General features: G+C 54.2%; 1 protein-coding gene across 1 annotated transcript in view; it reads left to right on the top strand.

Annotated features, from left to right (window-relative positions):
- The first annotated feature begins 18,911 nt into the window (after positions 1-18,911).
- The window catches only part of LOC112120139 (small conductance calcium-activated potassium channel protein 2-like), a 50,242-nt gene continuing 49,601 nt past the window's right edge, over positions 18,912-19,552 (top strand). The window contains exon 1 of the mRNA XM_026654960.1: positions 18,912-18,976. The gene's annotated coding sequence lies outside the window, so the exon portion shown is untranslated. The remainder of the gene's footprint in view (positions 18,977-19,552) is intronic.

Genomic DNA, 19,552 nt, shown 5'->3' with positions numbered 1-19,552 from the left:
CTATCTGGTCACCCTACTCCAAGCACAGAGCCCGCTGACCTCTGCATAATGGCAGGGTTAGGCCCCGACTGGCATGGCCAGCACACCTAGCTCTCACACAGCGCTGCTCATCCCTAGCTCTCCAGGTGCCTTACAAAGCAGCTCGGGGTCATCATTGCTGTTCTACAGATGGGGAAACTGAGGCAGAGCGCGAGAAAGTGACTTGCCCAAGGTCACCCAGCAGGCCAGTGGCAGAGCTGGGAATAGACCAAAGGAGTCCTGGTTCCCAGTCCCTCCTGCTTTAACTAGGACATACCACTCCCCCCCCAGAGCTGGGACTAGAAAGAAGGAGTTTGGACTCCCAGCCTTCCTGGGTTAACCACTAGACCCCAGCGCCTGTCCCACAGCTGCTGCTTCACAATATTTGGTGCTTAAAGCCCCAGCCACTGGAATCATGTGGTTACATGAGAATCTCAGCTTCCGTTTAATAAAGAAGAGCAAGTTTCTAACTCTCCTGGTGGAGAGAAGCCTGAAACCAGGTGACAAATTGAAAGAACCCAACGCACATTGGTTTTGACCTTAAAGTTTTAAAGCCAATCTCAGATTCATTCCTGGGTTCATAGGGTTTCAGGCCAGCAGGGGCCATTAGATCATCTCATCTGACCTCTTGTATGTAATGGGCCCAAGAGTTTCCCCCACTGCCCCACAGTGAGCCCAATGTCTTGGGTTTGGCTAAAGCATCTTCAGGAAAGGCTCCAGTCTGGATCTGAAGACAGCACGGGATGGAGAATGGACCCTTCCCTGGGAATTTGTCCCAGCCGTTAATCGCCCTCACCATTCGAAATCGGGGTGTTCTTTCTAATCGGGATTTGTCTAGCTTTAACGTGGAGCCATTCGATCTTGTTCGGCCTTTCTCGGCAGGCTAAACAGCTCGTCGCACCTGGGATTTTCTCCCTGCGAAGGTACTTCTGCGCCGTCATCAAGTCATCTCTTGAGCTTTTTGGGTAAACCAAGCAGCTGGAGCTCTTGAAGTCAGGCATTTTCTCCAGCCCTCGAATCCTTTTTGTGGCTCATGACATTGGAGCCTGACCCCTGCCCAGGGTGAGTTCTCTAGGCTTAACCCTAACCCTAACCCGTCCCTGCAACCCCACCCCCCACATCCATCCCACCTCCCGCTGTCTAGCAGGCCTGTGAAATTCTACAGGGCAGCCATCCTGACCCTGAGTTCCCATGCTGCCTGCCTTTGCCCCCGCCCTTCCCCCCCGGGATCCTGCACGCCTTTCCTAGGCAAGAAATAGTCAAAGTATTAAATAAATCACCCGCATGGAACCTCTTGGCCATCCGAGTCTATTTTTAGCTGCAGCCTCTGCAGCAGCTGCTCTGTCAGACCCCAGAGCTCCCCGAGGGGCGAGGGCTATTTTCCACCCAACCAAGGTCTGGGAATATTTCGGATTTGCAACATCAGCCAGCATTTGACAACAGCGCTTGCGGGATTGTTTAACCCTATCAGTGCCGGGTCCACCCCCGAAACGCTCCGCTCCTCCAGCGGGCTGGACAAACAGCACAGGCGGGGATCTCTTTGCTGCGCCACTGTGAAATGCAGCCGCCTCTGGGGTGGAGCGCAGCAGCTGTGTGAGTTCATGGCTATGCTGTGGGTCTCGCTGTGTCTGGTTAAAATCACAACAGGGGAGTTTGGGGAGGAAGAATGAGACACAAGCAGCTTGTTGATTAGCACAGAGCTGGTTCACGGTACCCGCCAGCGTCATGGCTTATGACTGTGCGGTCTGGTCTCCCATCCACCCACCAGCCTCGCCGCCACCTTGCAAGCTGCCAAGTGCAGAACCAGTGCTGACCTGCTTTTTTGATTCCCTTTCTGGGCACAGACTTAGCCCATGAAAGATGGTCCCCTCTGGCTCTCTCCCGGGGTAGGGGGGGAGCAGGAGACGTGATCTATCTTGATTCTAGTCAGGCTTTTGTCGCAGCCCCACGTGACATTCCCATAAGTAAACTAAGGGAAGTCTACTCTAGATGGAATGACTACAAGGTGGGTGCAGAACTGGTTGAAAGACTGTACTCAAAGCGTCCTTATCAATGGTTCGGTGTCAAACTGGGAGGGCGTCTCTAGTCGGGTCCTGCAGGGGTCTGTCCTGGGTCTGGTACTAGTCAATATTTTCATCAGTGACTTGGATAATTGAATGGAGCGTATGCTTACGAAATCTGCAGATGGCACCACGCTGGGAGGGGTTGGAAGCATTTTGGAGGACAAGATTAGAATTCAAATGACCTTGACAGTTTGGAGAATTGGTCTGAAATCAACGAGATGAAATTCAATTGAGAAATGCAAAGTCCCTCACTTAGGAAGGAAAAATCAAATGTACCACTCCAAACGGAGGAAGAACTGGCTGAAAAGATTCTGGGGTTACAGTAGATCACATTGAATATGAGTTGACAATGTGATGCAGTTGCAAAAAAGACTCTTCTCAGGAGTGTCCTATGTAAGACACGGGAGGTAACTGTCCTGCTCAGCTCAGCTCAGCACTGCTGAGGCCTCAGCCAGAGTCCTGTGTCCAGTTCTGGGTGCCGCACGTTAGGACAGATGTGGACAAATTGGAGAGAGTCCGGAGGAGAGCGACAAAAATGATCCAAGGGTAGAAATCCCGACCTGTGAGGAAAGGTTAAAAAAAGGGGTGGAGGGGTGGGGACAGGTTTAGTCTTGAGAAAAGCAGACTGAGGGGGGACCTGATAACCGTCTTCAAATCCGTTAAGGGCTGTTCTAAAGAGAACGGTAATCAGTTGTTCTCCACGCAGGATAAGAAGCAATGGGCGTAGTCTGCAGCAAGGGAGATTTACGTTAGATATTAGGAAAAACAACGGCCAGTTTTGTTAAGCTCTGAAGTGAGGGTGTGGGATCCCTGCAGGGCTGGGCTACCATTAAGGCAAAGTAGGCGGTTGCCTAGGGCGCCAAGATTTGGGGGCGCCAAAAAGCGGCGCCACCAATTTTATTTTTACGGCGTTCCTACGCCCCCTCCCCGAGCGTGCGGTCGCCACTCCACTTCTCCCGCCTCCAAGGCTTGCAGCGCCAATCAGCTGTTTGGCGCCGCAAGCCTGGGAGGGGAGGAGAATTAGAGCGGGGGCGGCGTGCTCGGGGAGGAGGCGGAGCAGAGGTGAGCTGGGGTGGGGAGCTGCCGCAGGGCTACCCGGGGGGAGGGAGCTGCCACGGGGGGGGGGGGGGGGGCGCGGGGGGGCGGGGGCGGGGGGGGGTGCCTCAGGGTGGAGGGAGGTGCAGGGAGCTGCCGCAGGGCTGGGGGGGGCAAGGTGGAACTTCCTTGCACCGGCCCTGGATCCTTGTCATTGGAAGGGTTTAAGAATAGGCTGGACAGGCCTCTGGCGGGGGGGGGCTAGGGTTCGTGGGTGATAAGCCAGCTCCTTCTTCCTCCAATGCCACAATCCGGGTGGAGCTGGTGAGGCTGGCCAGGGGGTCCCCCTATTCCAGATAAGACAGGGTGTTCCCTGCCTCTGAATTCTCGTCCCAGCAGGGGTGTGCCCTCTGGCATCCAGCTGTTACCCCAAACGCAGCCAAGGTAACAGCCAGAAGGCTGGCCTTGCCATGGCCCTGCTGGGCTCGGCTTCAGGGGACCAGTGTTAGCTTCCCAGCTCCGCTACCGATCCTTTGTGTGACCTTGGACAAGTCACTGAATCTCTCTGGGCCTCAGTTTCCCCATCGGTAAAACATTGGGGGCAGGTCTTCCTTTGCTTTATTCAGACAAGGGCAGGGACAGCGTCTCACTGTCTGTGCAGCACCGGACACAACAGGAGGCCCTGATCTCATATGCAAATCATAGTAGCCGGAGCGAGCCGTGACTCTAAGGCCCGGTGCCTCAGAAGTGTCGTAAGGTATCAGACGGGGACGTAGGTGGCTAACCCCCAACCCTTTATGTTTAACTTGACTGGCATGGGCGGGAGTAACAGGCCTGACTCAGACTCGAGCAGGGCAGAAGGGAAAGAGAGAACTGCCATCCCCGTGGGAAGGGGTTAATATTGGGAAAGGGGAACGAGTGGCAGAGATGGCGTTCGGATCAGGAGCACCCCAAAGTTCACGCTTTGGGGCGCGGCCACGTCTGGGATATGAATGCATGTGGCAGAGCAGTTGTGCAGCGTGTGGCTGAGATGGAACAGGAACCCGCTTGCTCTAATTGTCTCTGCGTTTGAGGCAATTACCATGCAATGCAATTGACCCGGCCTCCATCAGCAATGCCCCGTTTCCCAGCCTGAGCAGCAGCCGTGCAGCCAGACCAGCCGGGAGCTGGCTCCCAACGCGATCCTTTCTTGGCTTCCAAAACTCCACCGTGAATTCCGCCAGCGGCGCTTCCCGGCCAAATCCGCCCTGAGCGAGGGGAGTCCCAGCTGGCGGGCAATGGATGGAGCCGTCAGCAATAGCTCCGCCCCTTTTCTGCTGCCAGCCAATTCTCCGGGGTATTATAATGGCAATATCTGAGGTTTCTAGGGTCCCCAGGGGCTTAGCAAACTGTGAGTCGAATTTTACCGCAAGCGACCCCATGTGCAGTTCCCATTGGCCACATGAAGTGCAGCCACCTCTGGGGTGGGACACAGCAGCTGTCTGAGCGGTCACCGAGACATTCTGCGTCTCAGCCTGGGACCTTGCCCCAGCTTTCTTGAAGGATTTTAGGGGCCTCACACCCCTTGAAATCCTAGAATTCAAGGGGAGTTGGGCACCTAAATATAATTGAGAAGCTGAGTGCTCACTTACAAGTCCGGCCCCCTTGGCTTGTTGTCTGGCCTGGCAGGGGTTACAATGTGTTTACTGAAATGAATGCCTGGCCCCAGCTGCCACCTGCCTTTTAGTGCCCATTGTTTGTGACATGGGAAAGGAACCTGATCCGCTCCTGGCAGCACATGCAGAATTTTCCATGCAGCCCGTGATTGGGGGCAGAGCGGCCCTGGGGGGCACAGGCAGTCCTCGTTCTGCCATTTGCCACTCCCCCTGCCTCGGCTGTCCCAACGCTGCTCTGTGCCTCCATCTCCTCGGGGTGACGCCAGCGAGCAGGGTGGCCCCTGGGGTCCCCTGCACACACACCCCTCCCGCCCCTGAATCCCATCACTGGGAAACCCAAGCAGAGGATGCATAATTTACTAGTGCTCCCTGGCAAATAATAGACGCTGTCTGTGCGTGGGCGGCTGGGGGTGGGGGTGGCGAGGGGGTTCCCTCGGCAGCGCACTCAGCTGCTTTTCCCTGGCCTTCCCATGCAGCCATCGCCAAGCACTTGTGAGTAACCTCTGCCTCCCTGCCCAGGGAAAACCTCCAGACAACTGGGCACGCCCTGTCTCTTTCATTGTCTCTCTTGTTCCTCCTTGTCTGTCTGTCTACTTCCCTAGATCCTAGTGTGTTTGTTTATTCTCCCCCCCCCCCCCCCATTTTCTTCTTTCTTTCTTTCTTTCTTTCTTCTGAATCTCTGTGGAATAAGGAAGGGTGAAAAATCGCCCAGGGGAATTGAATCAGGGGAATCATCTGCACATGAAAAAAGGTTTCAGACCCCAAAAGGATAATCCACTGGCCCCTCTCCTGCTCTGATGGAAGCTGCTGTAAATCAGGGGTAACTGCACTCAAGCCAAGGGGCAATAGAGGCAAATCCAGTCCCAGGGGTTTCTGGCCAGGCGAAGGTGCCTGGCCCTGAAGGCCATGGGCATCCCCTTCTGTTGGATCTCTGTGCATTGGGCCAGGGTCCCACTCTCTTGGATGGGATCATCTATGATACCCTGCCATGGGCAGGCCATGCCCATGGGTGACTGATCCTTCTCCAGCTGAGCTGGGAGCTGGGTGAGCCCCAGGGGGGCGTGTGACCACATGAAGCATTCTCTCTCCACTAGTCAATGAGGCACTAATGCGGATTCCTTCCCCAGCACACTCCTATTTAAAGCCCATGACCTTTCAGTGCCCACCCGGGGGTAGGAAACCAGCACGTGCTCTGAAAACCTCCATCCTCCCCAGCCTCTTTATGAGCCCAGTCAGGGCACGTCACCGCAACTGACATTCAGCAAGGACCTGTGTAGGGGAGCAAAGGTCCCTTCTCCAGCATGTGGGGCTGCCAAATGGATCTCTCCCGATGCAGAGATTGGTGGGGGGGAGAAATGGGAACCTTTGTCCATCTCCTGTCACAGCCCACTCCTGCCCGGATCCTCTTGTCTTCTCTACCGCACTGTATGTGTGGGGTGAAAAGCATCTCTGGGATGCCGGCCTCATTGGGACCCAAGAGGTCCCTCCCTATCCACTACTTCCCTGGGGAGGCTGGAGACAGAACCAACCTACTGGGGTAGGTCAGAACGTTCCACCATGATTTGATGTGTTTGCACAGCCCTAGCACAACGGGGGGGTTGGGGGGGACAGCTTGTCTGTCACCAAATAGATGATTTAAAATAATGATTAATAATAATGTTATTGGGGACTGGGAGACATCTTCTGCTGGGTCACAGCTGGCCATGTCAGTTCCCCTCTGTTTGGGTCTGGTTTCTAATAGGAGATGATGCATAACTCTTGATGGGGGGGGGGGGGGCAATTTTAAAGGGGGGGGCACGTGACCGCTCCATGCATCCCTTCTGGGAGGGGGTAGACATGAGGAAAATTGAAACTTTCCTACTGAATATGGTTGGACATTTGCTGGCAGCCGGAGCAGGTGAGAAGCCCTGTCCCGTGGGTGCCTGACCAGCGGCTGGCTGGGGGAGGCTGCGGCCGGGAGCTGTTTTGCCTGTGGGTGTAAGCCTGGGAGCGAGGGGTGACAGGGAGCTCAGCACAGACTGCGGTCCCAGTAGAGTAGACCGTCTGCTTCGTGCCCCTGTGGCGAGCGCAGAGAGGGGAATGCGCTGAGATGTGTCAAGCGGGACTGAGCCCAGGCAGCCAACGGCACCGAGAGACGGCAGGGGACTGGGTGGGCTCTGCCCTGCTACATCAGCGCTTCGGGGAGCAGGACCAAACGGAAGGGACACGTGACACTGCATGCATCGTGTGTGTGTGTGTGTGTGTGTGTGTGCGCGTGCGAGAGAGAGAGAGATTGATCGATCCTGGCTGGAGGCCGAAGCATTAGGCACAATTGTTACCAGTGCAGGTAACTGACCGTTAGAACAAATGACCAAGGGACGTGGCAGATTCTCCATCTCTCGATCAGGGATGTCATTTCACACCAGTGTGGGTGCCAGGTGGGGGGGAACCCAAAGTTGTGTCATCACACAGCCCATGGTATGGGATTGTATTATATCCTGCCAAGTCTGGCAGCGGTGTATGGAGCACACAGACCTACGGAAAGTCTGAGGAGAGGGCAACCAAGACCTGAGGGGGGCAACTTGCCCCCTTTGCCCCATAGCAAATGATGTCCCTGCTACTGATGTCCTCAGATCCAGCCTGGCGGCCTTTCTGGAGGATGCTTTAGTCAGACCCATTGGGCTCGATACGGGGGTAGCTGGTCTGTGCTGCACCAGAGGCCGGAGCAGGTGATCTAATGGTCCCTTCCAACCTTACCACCTACGAGGGGGTGTGAGCGGCTGCCCGGGAAGGAGAGATTAATTGTCTGAGCGAGGAGAGCTCTGGGGTTCTGTGAGACCGGGCGGGTGTGATTTCTATGTGCTGTGTATTTGTATATAAAATCATTGTTCGTGCTCTCGCGCCATGCGCCCTGCGGAGCCTGGCTGCTGGCTGTCATTAACCCTGACCTCATGGTGCCGAAGTATTTTGCTATTAACAAGGAGAGAGAGAGTTTTGTCCTTGGTCGTTTAAGAAAATAGCCGTCCTTCCAACGGGGAGGATAGTTCAATTTCCTTCCCGTCCCCAGAGCCTTATTTAAGAAAGAGCTGCTGGGAACTAAATTCAGGCCAGGTGAGAAAAGCGTCGTCTTACTCTCGGTTGCAAGCAGCAAAGTAACTGCAGTGGGCTGGTCTCTTGTCAGCCTTTGCAAGCTAAGCAGGGTGGAGGCTGGTCAAGGCATGGATGGGAGGTTGTTCCTTGTGAGCAGGGCTGGGTTTACAGTGGCGCCATGGAGCTGGGCCCATGCTCAAAAGGGGCCCCGGCCTGCTCCGCGTGCAGTGCGCCCCAAGACCCCGCTGGCTCCTGCCCACCACTTCCTCCACTTGGCCTTCCTGCCAGCTGGCCGAGGGCTCCTCTCTGCCCCCTGGCCGGACCCCATTGCACCTCCGGCTCTAGGCAGTCTCTACTTCCCACCACCTGTGGGGCCCTGTCTGTCTCCCCGGAGCTGAGCCGCCTGGGACTGGTGCAGAAGCCTGGCCAGTCTCGGCCAGTTGAGGGGCGGGGACAGTGTGGAGGGCTTGGCTGGGCCACTCTAGGCAAGTGGGTCCTGAGGGAGCCTGGTCGGGGCAGCCCCTGGCCTGGCTGATCGCACCACTCCCGAGGGGCTGGAGCGATTCCCTGCCCCGAGACCAAGGCTCAGCCCGGCAGACACAGTCGCCTCCCAGCAGGGCTGGTGAGTGCAGTCGGGAGTGCAATCGGGAGGCAGGACATGGGGGAATGGGTCTCTGGGGAGTATGGAGGGGTGCTGGACTGTGGGGGGGCAGGGAAGATGTGTGTGTTGGGGCACCAGGGAGTGGGGGTTCTGTGGGGGGTGCTGGGCAGTTGTGGTGGGGCTGTGGGCTGGGGTGATGGTGTGCAGGGTGCTGTGCAGTTGTGGTGGGGGTCTGGTGGGGGGGGTGTTCGTGTTGGGCGGGGTGGGGGGGAGGCTGTGTGGCATGACATGGGCCCGTCCCTGAGGGGAAGGGACACGCTGGCAGCAGAGGACCAAGTGGGCCACTGTGCATCTGGCAACTGCTAGTTTGTAAATAGTGCCCTCGCACTGGGCGGAGCGGGGCCGCCCCTGCCATGCCCCGTCCCATTGCCCCTGGCTGGCCTCTCGCTCTGGGGACCGACCTCCCTGCGCTGTGCTCCATTGCCCCCATGGGGGCCCACAGATATGTTTGGCGCCGGGCCCACAAAAGGTTAATCCAGCCCTGCTTGTGAGTCAATCCTTTAGCTGCGTAGTGGCAGGAGCCACCACATATGATGGTGCTTGTTCAAGATCCCACATCCCCTCTCTGCAAAGTGCTTCTTATCCCAAAGCACTGCATGGCTGCACCCCAGAGGAGGCTGCATTTCAAGTTCAGAGGAAGGGATTTTTTTCAGCAGAGGCTTTGTGACACCGAGCTGGGCTCTCCGTGTGGAAAAATGTTCTATCTCAATGTCTATTAAGATTATGTATTAGCCGGCCGCTAAGAAGACAGAATGTCCATGCCTGGTACAAGATCAGTGTTGTTCAACATGGTCATCAAGAATCTGGAAAAGGGGTGAACAGGGGGGTGGCAAAGTTTGCAGATGGTACAATATTACTTCGGATAGTGTTGTCCCATAAACTTACACAGGATCGTTTTAGGGGTCAAGACAAAGATGCCACATTTATTATTAATCTGTCTATTAGCAAATACCTTAATGCTTATACACATACACTCACACACACACACCCACACCAAAATGTTCTGCAGCTGCTGGATAGTTACCAGTCCTGATTGTAGTTTGAGTTCGCAGCTTGGGATTGTAGCTCGGGGCAGCTAACTGGCCAGGAAAGCTGAGCACAAGGAGGAGCCGGGTCTCTGTCGGGCGCGCACCGATGCTCCTTGATGTTGATAGCAGAACGTTACCCAAAGTCTCTCATCTCACCCTTCCTTTTTTATAGGAGTTTAGTTTGGATTCAAAGTTCCTAGGTCTCGCTGTGTCACGCCGCCTCTGGGTTTGGTGCTTGATCACCCGTCAATTGCAGGCGCGACTGTCAGCCTGGGACCTGGCTTTGATCTTCCTTCTGTTGTTTCTTTTTAGAGTGGATGCTTCTTGCTTGAGTTAGGGCTGTTGTCTAGTTCTTCAGCCGTTGGTATTTGAACTTTATCTCATCAGGACGGGCTGATGCTGGAGGTTGATTCTATCACCCATGCATCCCTCATTCACACATCTCAACTAGACTAATAAGATTACAGCAGGGTTTGCAAAAATGAAGGTTGCAGCAAGCCCTTACAAAATGGAGTAAGCGTTTTAAAATGGGGTTTGAATTACAATATGGCACAGAAGTTACAATGTAGAGAAAATGGCAAGTGTAATGAAAGTTACAATGTAGGCAAAATGGCAGGTGTAATGAAATGGTGAACAGAAGTTACAATGGTACAGGATAACTAAAAACAATTTCATTCACATTGGTTCTACAATAGTTAAATCCAGAGCTGGCTGTGAAGAGGTACAGAGGGATCTTACTAAACTGGGTGACTGGGCAACAAAACGGCAGATGAAATTCAGTGTTGATAAGTGCAAAGTAATGCACGTTGGAAACCATAATCCCAACTGTACACAAACAATAAGAGGTCTAAATTAGCTGTTATCACTCAAAAAAAGATCCTGGAGCCATCGTAGGTAGTTCTCTGAAAACATCTGCTCATTCTGCAGCAGCAGTCGAAAAAGCGAACAGAAAGGTAAGAGTCATTAGGAAAGGGATAGATAAAACAGAAAATATAATGCCACTATCGAAATTCGTGGTACACCCACACCTTGAGTACTGCACTCAGTTCTGGTCACCCCATCTCCAAAAAGGTATATTAGACTTGGAAAAGGTACAGAGAAGGGTAACAAAAATGATTAAGGGTATGGAACAGCTTCCATATAAATTGAGATTTAAAAGACTCAGCCTAAAAAAGAGACGACTAAGGGGGGATATGATAGAGCGGTCTATAAAATCATGACTGGTGTGGAGGAAGTGAATAAGGAAGAGTGATTTACCCCTTCACATAACACAACTGCCAGGGGTCACTCAATGAAATCAATAGGCAACAGGTTTAAAATAAACACAAAGAAGTACTTCTTCACACAACGCACAGTCAACCTGTGGAACTCCTTGCCAGGGGATGTTGTGAGACCAAAAATATAACTGTTCAAAAAAGAATTAGCTAAATTCTTGGAGGATAAATCCACCAATGGCTATTAGCCAAGGGATTGTCCCTAAACTTCTGTTTGCCAGATGCTGGGAGTGGACAATTCAGGATGGCTCACTCGATAAACTGTTCCTTCCCTCTGAAGCACCCATCCCTGGCCACTGTTGGAAGACAGGATGCTGGGCTAGATGGACCATTGGTCTTGACCCAGTGTGGCTGTTCTTATGTTCATATCTGCATTGTTATTGCCAAGGGATTATAATGCTCTAGGGATTGCAACTCTCATCCTTATGGCTTCATGTAGATCTTTGCACCCTGGATAACACAGCTGGTACAAGGAGGGGCCTCTGTATCCCATGCACTAAAGCAGGACAGACCCTTGTGGCTGCTTGAACTGGGGTTTGGAGAAGGCAGCTAACTACAGCAGTTATGGCTGTGCTGGAAAAGGGTTCCCAGAGCAGGAATATCTTGGTTGTGGGGGGTGGGCGCTACACAGGAGGGATAGGGCTGGGTTGTGGGGGGCTGGGAGGTTGTTCATCATGGGCTGAGCCAGGTTTCAGGGGATGGGGCTAGAGGTGGGTTTTGGAGGGGGATTCTCATGGCCAGGAGAACTGGGTTGAGGAGTGAGTGGAGAGGTTACCTAGAGTAGACCTGGCTGGGTTGCTGGTGGGTGGGAGGATGTGCATGCTGGATGGAGCTGGGTTGCAGGTGTTAGGGTGGGGCTGGTTTTTGGAGGGGTCGTCATGGCAGCAGCGGGCTGGCGCTGGGTTTGGCAGGGTTCCCATGGTAGCGATGGGGGTGGAGCTGGGTTTTGGAGGGGTTGTCATGGCAGTGATGTGAGTGGGGCTGGATCACAGTAGCAATTCTTTCCCTCCAGACTCTGGAGCGTTCGAGCCCTGGAGACCCCAGAGGTGCCAGGCCAGACATTTTAATCAACTGTCATTACATGGCCGGGCAATAAATTTTCCCTGGTGGAGATATTTGTATTGATGTCCTGACAGGAGGAAAGATTTAATAAAGCCCATTTATGATGACATCAATAGAACCGATTAGTGAAACATCGGCTAAGTGATGGTTAATAAAATATTTACTTGGCTCCATCTCAGAGGACCACTCGGCGCCGCGCTCTCCCTGACCTAATTTGGGAGCCCACAGGAAGCGCTGACCCCAAAAGCTGCTCCAGCCTCGACGTGTCTGAAACGCCTCTTGCTCCTGTGTCTCTGCCGCTGCGGGCGGAGGAGCCGTGGCTGGGGTGAGGCTGGCCATTGGCAATGTACGAAATGGGTTTGCGGAGAGACTCTGGTTTGGAGTGTTTCCAGCAGCTGGAGGAGCAGCTTCCTGAGGTTTGCAAGCTAGAGAGAAATGAAATCGCAGGTAACATATGAAATAAATGAAAGGCTGGGAGTGGTGTCTAGTTGTTAGCGCAGGGAACTGGGAGCCCGAACGCCTGGGTTCTGTTCCCAGCTCGGGGAGGGGAGGGGAGTCTAGGGATTAAAGCAGGGGGTTGAGAGTCACGTCCCAGCCTTAGGTCTGGGAGTGGAGTGTGCTCTAGTGATTCGTGGGGGTGGGGGGAAGGGCTGGGAATTAGGATGCCTGGGTTCCATTTTTGTGAGGAGGCCTCTTGTGTCCTATCCCCAGCGCTGTTGGAGAATATTGCCTGGTGGTTAGTGTTCGGTGGGCCTGGGAGTCAGGACACCTGGGTTCTGTTGACTCACATGTGACCTTGAACAAATTGCTCTGTTTGTCGGGGGGGGGGGGGGGGGGGGAGTTGGGAGGCTCTGTGGAGGTTGGCAAAGGGCTCAAGGAAGAACCCAGAGAAGAGCTGGGTATACAGTCCGCTGGCAGGATGTCTCGGGGAGGTGCTGAAGTCGCAGCCCCAGCAGAGCTGCACTAGAACCAAGTAATTCTGGGGGTCGTGGATCTTCCTTGGGTTTCTTCTGCGGGCCCCCGGGGAGCAGTCAGGTGGGCGGGCGGCAGCGCAGGGACTAACCTGCCCATTAATAGAGCTGCCAGCCTCCTGGCGCCTTCTCCTTCTGCCCCCTGCCCGAGGGGCTGGGTAAATGACACAGGCAGGGACGTGGAAGGGAAAAGCCCCTTTCCTGCCCAGTTCCCACAGCTGGAAAGTAACGAGGCCAAGATTAATGTAAGTTCTCCATCTCCAGCCCACACCGGGGGCCTTGTGGACAGTGTGAAACCTGCAACCTCCGTCATCCTCAGAAACCAGCAGTAATTAAAACATGGTGACAGGGATGGGATTAGAAACCAACGCGGGCACTTAAGAGCCAGGCCTGGGGGGAGCATTAAGGCCCCACGTTATCCCCAGCTTTCACCATTAGACATGCTGCTCCTCCCAGCTGGGAATGGAACTCAGGAGTCCTGGCTCCCCACCAGCTGCTCTAAGCACTAGGTAACACTCCCCCTGTGTAGAAGGGAGGAGTCCCGACTCCCAGTGCTATCCTGTTCCTTCCACTAGAGCCCACTAGCGTCCCAGGGCCGAAAATGGAACCCAGGAGTCCTGGCTCCCAGCACCCTATGGACCCACTCATAGGAACGCCCTGGGAAATGGGGCCAGCTCCCCACCAGGGCAGCCCACACGCCCAGTTGCACCTTCAGTCTTGGGCCTTCTGCACAGACTCACTTTCCCCTTGTCCACTTGATCCTGGCACGAGAAGGGTTAACAGGCTTTGGAGTCTCCAGCCTTCCCCCCGTCCCTTTGGGTTATGGGTGAGGCAGGTCTGGGTCTCCTCCCCCCCCCCCGCCCCCATCCTGACCCACAGCCTGTCTCAGGCCCAGGTGGCTCCCCAAGGGCTCCAGTCCACTGCGTGTTGAGGCATCCAGGGCTCTGTGTCCGTTGGAGGCGATGCCGTTAGCTCCCCACCCCAGCCCCACAAAGGAGCCTTAAGAAAACTCAGCCCTGGGAGCTAAAGCCCTGATCTTGGCTGGGGGCGGTGGGACCTACCACGCCACCCTCCCCCTCTCTCCCCTGCCCTCCAGGACTCGCTCCCTGAGCAATGGGGGCTTGAGAGGGGAGACGGCTCCTCTCACCAGCCCAGCGTCGTCCCTCTCCATATATTCCCCAGCACTGCGTCCACTGTGCTTTCAAACACCCCCCGGGGCCTCCGTCGCTCCCCTTGGCAAACGCTTCCTCGGGCTGGTAGATTTCTCCAGCAGGAGGCGTTTTCCCTGCTTTCCTCCTCCTCGTCTCTCTCAGACCTTCCCCGCCAATGGGCCCCTCACCCTGGTGTCCGTTCCCCTCGCTCCACACGCGCGTGCTGGCCTGCGTTGCCATTTCCACACCGGGGCAGCGCCGGTTCTGGCTCCCGGCGAGAAGCAGGAGGGTGACCCGGAGGAATCCTTACAAATGCTTTGTGCCCCGGGGCAAGGGGCTGTATGTTTTGCGGGCTGGGTGGCGGGACAGCAGGCCTTTGAGATGCCCTCGCTGATGGCTGGCTCTCTCCAGCTCCTGAGGCACACCCGGGCCAGAGTGAAGCTGGGACAAGCCGAAGAGCTGGAACGGCAGCTCGGTGGGATGCAGAGCGGAGGGGTGTGATGTCTTGTGGCTCATCCCTGCTAATGAATAGGACACGTGAGGTCCTGGCCAGTGATGCTGGGCAACGGGAAGGCAAGGCCTGAATGAATCATGAAGCGTAGCAGGTGGATGCCCCAACGTGAGCGGCAGGAGTGATGGTGACGGGCAGATTAAAAGCGGGGGCCACGGCGCTTAGGGGGAGCAGTGTCCCTGTCCCCCTCCCTCCTCCCCATGTCTGTGCATCCTCCCCCCGCCCCAGTTGTGCCCTGTGATTCACCTAGGGCTTGTCTTCACTGCGGAGTGAGCTCAGGTTACAGCTCGAGTCCCGTCCACACACAACCCAAACCCTTCACTCCAGCCACAGTGGTGCTTTTACCAGCAGTTGGCTGGCTGGGCCGGGGGTCCGAGCTACAGCTCAAGTGAGCACAACGCATCAGCGGCTGGCACCGCCGCTCTGTGCTCCCCCAGTGTTATTTCAGCGGAAGGCTGCTCTCGCGTGGGCTGGGCTAACACGTGAGTGTAGATAACTGGAGTTAACCCTGCAGTGAGAACAGACCAGATGGCAAGCTCTTGGGGGGTGGGGGGGAACTGCCTTTCATTGCCTGTGTGTACTGCACCGAGCACTGGGGGAGGGCCCGGGGGTGCGGCTGCTGATTGGAGCCTCTAGGCCATGCTGCAATGCATTCAGCAATCATGTGCATTTGCAAGGCAAATGGGCCCCATCCCTCTTAAAGGGAAAGGGTCCTGCTTTTAATTAACATGAATCAAAATGTGGAGGGGGGCAAGCCTCCTTCTCAGAGACTGAGGCCTGCTTCCCCCTCTGCCCTTGCACATCATGCAATTGTTTGCACCAGTGCAAAGGCAGCGAGTCCACTCTGATCTGGGAGCAGTTTGCACCTTCTTCGCCTGGGTGTCATGGCTGGGCAAGGCTTGGGGGGATGGGGGATCAGGCCTCCGGTCTCTGGCTGGGTGAGTCCCACTCTAAGTACCTGTCCTTTGTAGCCAGCCTGCCAGGTTCATTTTGCCTCCCCATCAAAATATTAAAAAGAAATTGGAGACCATTTTCGTGCAATAAATTTGGCACAATGGAGAGAAAATGATCTGGCTCTGGAGCCTTGCCAGAATCCCCATATATAATACTCAGTGGCTGGGTGCTTGCCCTCCACAGGTAGCAAAATATCCTCTTCTGCTCTCACAGTGCCCCTCCCGCCCGGGACCGAATAGCAGGCTGCTTGTTCATGGCATTGCCTCTGCCCCAGAGAACAGTGCCTTGCCCCAGGCGCTTTGGTTTTACGAGGAAGGGAAACGCGCATTCGAGAAGGCAGCTGAACCTCTTGGTCTGGGCAAGGAAAGTCACACATCAGGCAGGGTAATCTCCCACTCCCCTGGCACGTCCCGGCTGAATAGAATCCAGGTATCCTGACTCCCCATGCTGGGCCTTCACAACTCCATCCTTCCTCAAGATGGTCAGGGCCGTGCAAAATATTCCTAGCACCCCTCTATGCTTCATGTCTCCAAGTATTCCCAGCACCCCCTCTCAGTCATGCTAGCTGGATCCGGTTTGGCGGTTCTGTTACAAATTTGCATCGTGTTTGTTTGTACGCTTGGGGGAAGTTTTCAAACTTGAGGCCAAACAGAATTTGCAGTATTAAAAAAAAAGTGATTCCAGGTGAAACTAACAGGTCTCATCTTTATTTTATTTACTAAGGCCTTTGATGGTGCAACATACATGGATCCAGACCAAAAGCAATGGTCCTGATCCTCTTGCTTACACCAGTTTTATATTGGTATAACCTTATACGCAGCAGTGGAATCATTCCTGATTTCCACCAGCATGAGCAAGGAAAGAACGGTTGAAATAAGAACCTGATTTTTAACAAGGAGGGGAATTAAGCATTGGAACGACTTACCTAGGGATGGGTGGATTCTCCACAGAATCGCAGAAATGTAGAGTTGGAAGGGACCCTGAGAGGTCATCAAGTCCAGCCCCCTGTACTGAGGCAGGACCAAGTAAACCTAGACTAACCCTAGCAGGTGTTTGTCCGACCTGTTCTTAAAAACCTCCAGTGATGGGGGTTCCACGACCTTCCTTGGAAGCCTAGTCCAGAGCGTAACTACCCTGAAAGTTTGTCCTAATATCTAAGCTAAATCTCCCTTGCTGCAGATTAATCCCTATCTTCTGTGGACAGGGAGAACAATTGATCACCGTCCTCTTTATAACAGCCCGTAATATATTTGAAGATTCTTATCAGACCCCTGCAGCCCCCTCCCCCTCTTTTCTCAAGACTGAACATGCCCAGCTTTTAAATTTTTCCCTCCGAGCTCAGGATTTCTAACCCTTGGGTGATTTTTGTACCTCTCCTCTGGACTCTCTCCAGTTTGTCCACATCTTTCTGAAGGTGCAGGGCCCAGAACCGAACGCAGTGCTCCCGCTGAGGCCTCACCAGTGCTGACCAGAGCAGGACAATTACCTCCCGGGTCTTACATATAACACCCCTGCTGATACGCCCCACAATTATAACTGCATCACATTGCTGACGCTCATTCAATTTGTGATCCACTCTGCCCCCCCAGATCCTTCTTAGCTGTACCGTCACCTCACCAGTTATTCCCCATTTTGTAGTTGTGCATTTGATTTTTCCTACTTACGGGTAGTACTTTACATTTGTCTGTCTTGATTTTCCTCTTGTTGATTTCAGACCAATTCTCCAAATTGTCAAGGTCATTTGAATTCTAATCCCGCCCTCCAAAGTGCTTCCAACCCCTCCCAGCGTGGTGCCATCTGCAAATGTTATAAGCATACTCTCCACTCAATGATCCAAGTCATTAATGAAAATATTGAATAGTACTGGAGCCAGGACTGATCCCCGGGGTACCCCACTCGGGACGCCCTCCCAGTTTGACAGTGAATCATTGATAACTACTCTCTCAGTACATTCTTTCAACCACTTGTGCACCCATCTTCTGTTTCCATCTGGACCACAATTCCCTAGTTTGCTTATGAGAATGTCACGTGGGACTGTGTCAAAAGCCTGACTAGAATCAAGATAGATCACGTCTCCTGCTCCCCCCACCCCCCATCCACTAGGCCAGTAATCCGTCAAAGAAGGAAATTGGTTTGGTTTGGCATGATTTGTTCTTGGCAAAGCCATACTGGTTATTCCTTAGAAACCCCATTATCTTCTAGGTGTTTACAAACTGATTGCTTAATAATTTATTCCAGTATCTTTCCAGGTATCAAAGTTAAGATGACTGGTCTATAATTCTAGGGTTCCGATTTGTTCCCTATTTTAAAGATAAGTGCAATGTTTGTCCTTCTTCAGTCCCCTGGGACCTCATCTGTCCTCCACGGGTTCTCAAAGATAATTGCTAATGGTTCCGAGATTGCTTGAGCTAGTTCCCTAAGTACCCTACGGTGAAATTCATCTGGCCCTGCTGACTTGAATACATCTCACTTCTCTATATTCTTTAACCAATTTCCACTTCTTCCTTGTTAATATTATTTGTGTTGGGTATCTGCTCACCATTAACCTTTTCAGTGACATCTGAAGCAACCGTCACATTAAACATCTCTGCCTGCTGGATCTCATCCATAATTAGCTCTCCTTACCCCATAAGTAGGGGACTTCCATCACTTATAGCCTTTTAAATGAAGACTGGATCTCTCATCATCCTTTAGCTCAGCCACCTGCTCTGCTCAGTCATGGTGCAGGAATGACCGGTTGAAATTCTGTGCCCTGTGTTACGCAAGAGGTCAGATTAGCTGATCATAATGGTCCATCTGGCCTTTAAATTTGAGTCATTAATTATTGCAAGAGGGGGGAAAAAATCTTAAACTCTAGTCTTGTCACGTAAAAAGTTTTTCAGTTTCTCCATCAAGGTGCTAATAATTATTCCAGAGAACACCTGGGCTACAAAGTCCCACTGAACACTAGCCTTAAAGGATGTGTCTAACCCTATAATGCTGCACACAGTGGCTCTGCACACAGATTCTGTACCAGACCTATGGGAGGTTGGGAGTGATTTTTATTGATGATTTATACCAGTCTGATCCCTAATGTGGACACAGTTATATTGGTATAAAGGTGCCCCTTGCCATGTGGGAATAGCTCTGCTAATACATCTCAGTATAACTGGATCCACACTAGGACAGGCTGTACCGCTTTACGTATACAGGGAAAGTTAAAGTGGTTCAACTTTCTAGTGTAGACAAGGCCCCAAAGTTGCATCAGTTTACCTACACTGGTATCAAGTCATATCTTCAGTGTGACGTTGTGGGTAGCTCTGGGCTGGCTGTTTGCGTGAGTCTGTTGTAGCTCTTCCATGCTGATGACTTCTGTTTGCTCTCCCGCCCAGGTGTTTAGGGAACCCAATGGCACCTGGTCCCCAGGAGACAGACAGAGCAAGAGCCCTCGCTAGAACGGCTGCTCCCCATCCCCACGCAGACACGTCCCGGGGGCTCTAAAAGCCAGGGGCCGATTCCAGCCGGGCGCCCTTGGCGCGGAGCAGGTAAGGCGCAGGATGGCAAAGCCAGGCCCTGGTGCCCGGAGGTTGGGGCTCCTTCAGATCCGGTGATCTCCCCTGGGGTGCGTTTTGGGTTTCAATAGAGGGGCTCCCTTTTCCTGCCCAGAGGGCAGGCCAGGAGGTCCCTGCCTGCTTCACCTGCCCAGGGAGGGAGATGATGGGTGGGGTGAGGGGGACAGGAAGGGCTCCCCTCTGGGACTGGGCTGGTTCCATCTGAGCTGCCTTGTCCTTGCTGCTGCAGGGCTGTGGGGGGGCGGAGGAGGGGCAGATCAGACCCCCCCTTTACCCCTCCCGGCCAGGTGGGCAGGGAACATTTCCCTCTGTCGAGGAGGGCGTGGCCCTGAGCCTAAGGAGGGGAGGAGGGAGCGGGGGGGATGGGGTGCGTCATGAGGGTCGTTCTGGCCGAGCCCACCAATCCGGCGGCCCGCCCGGGCGCCCCCAGCACCCCGGGGAGCCGCGGCCGCGCCAGCGGGGCCGGGCCGGCCATGCCGCGGCGCTCGCAGGGAGCTGTCCCTCAGCACCACCCGCAGCGCCAGCCCCGCCAGCCCCCGCGGCGGCCGG

Source organism: Terrapene carolina, unplaced genomic scaffold (assembly GCF_002925995.2).
Source record: "Terrapene carolina triunguis isolate 2854851 unplaced genomic scaffold, T_m_triunguis-2.0 Scaffold194, whole genome shotgun sequence".
NCBI classification, from domain to species: domain Eukaryota; kingdom Metazoa; phylum Chordata; order Testudines; family Emydidae; genus Terrapene; species Terrapene triunguis.
Note: the sequence above shows the minus strand (reverse complement) of the source record. Positions and strands in the feature narration are given on the sequence as shown.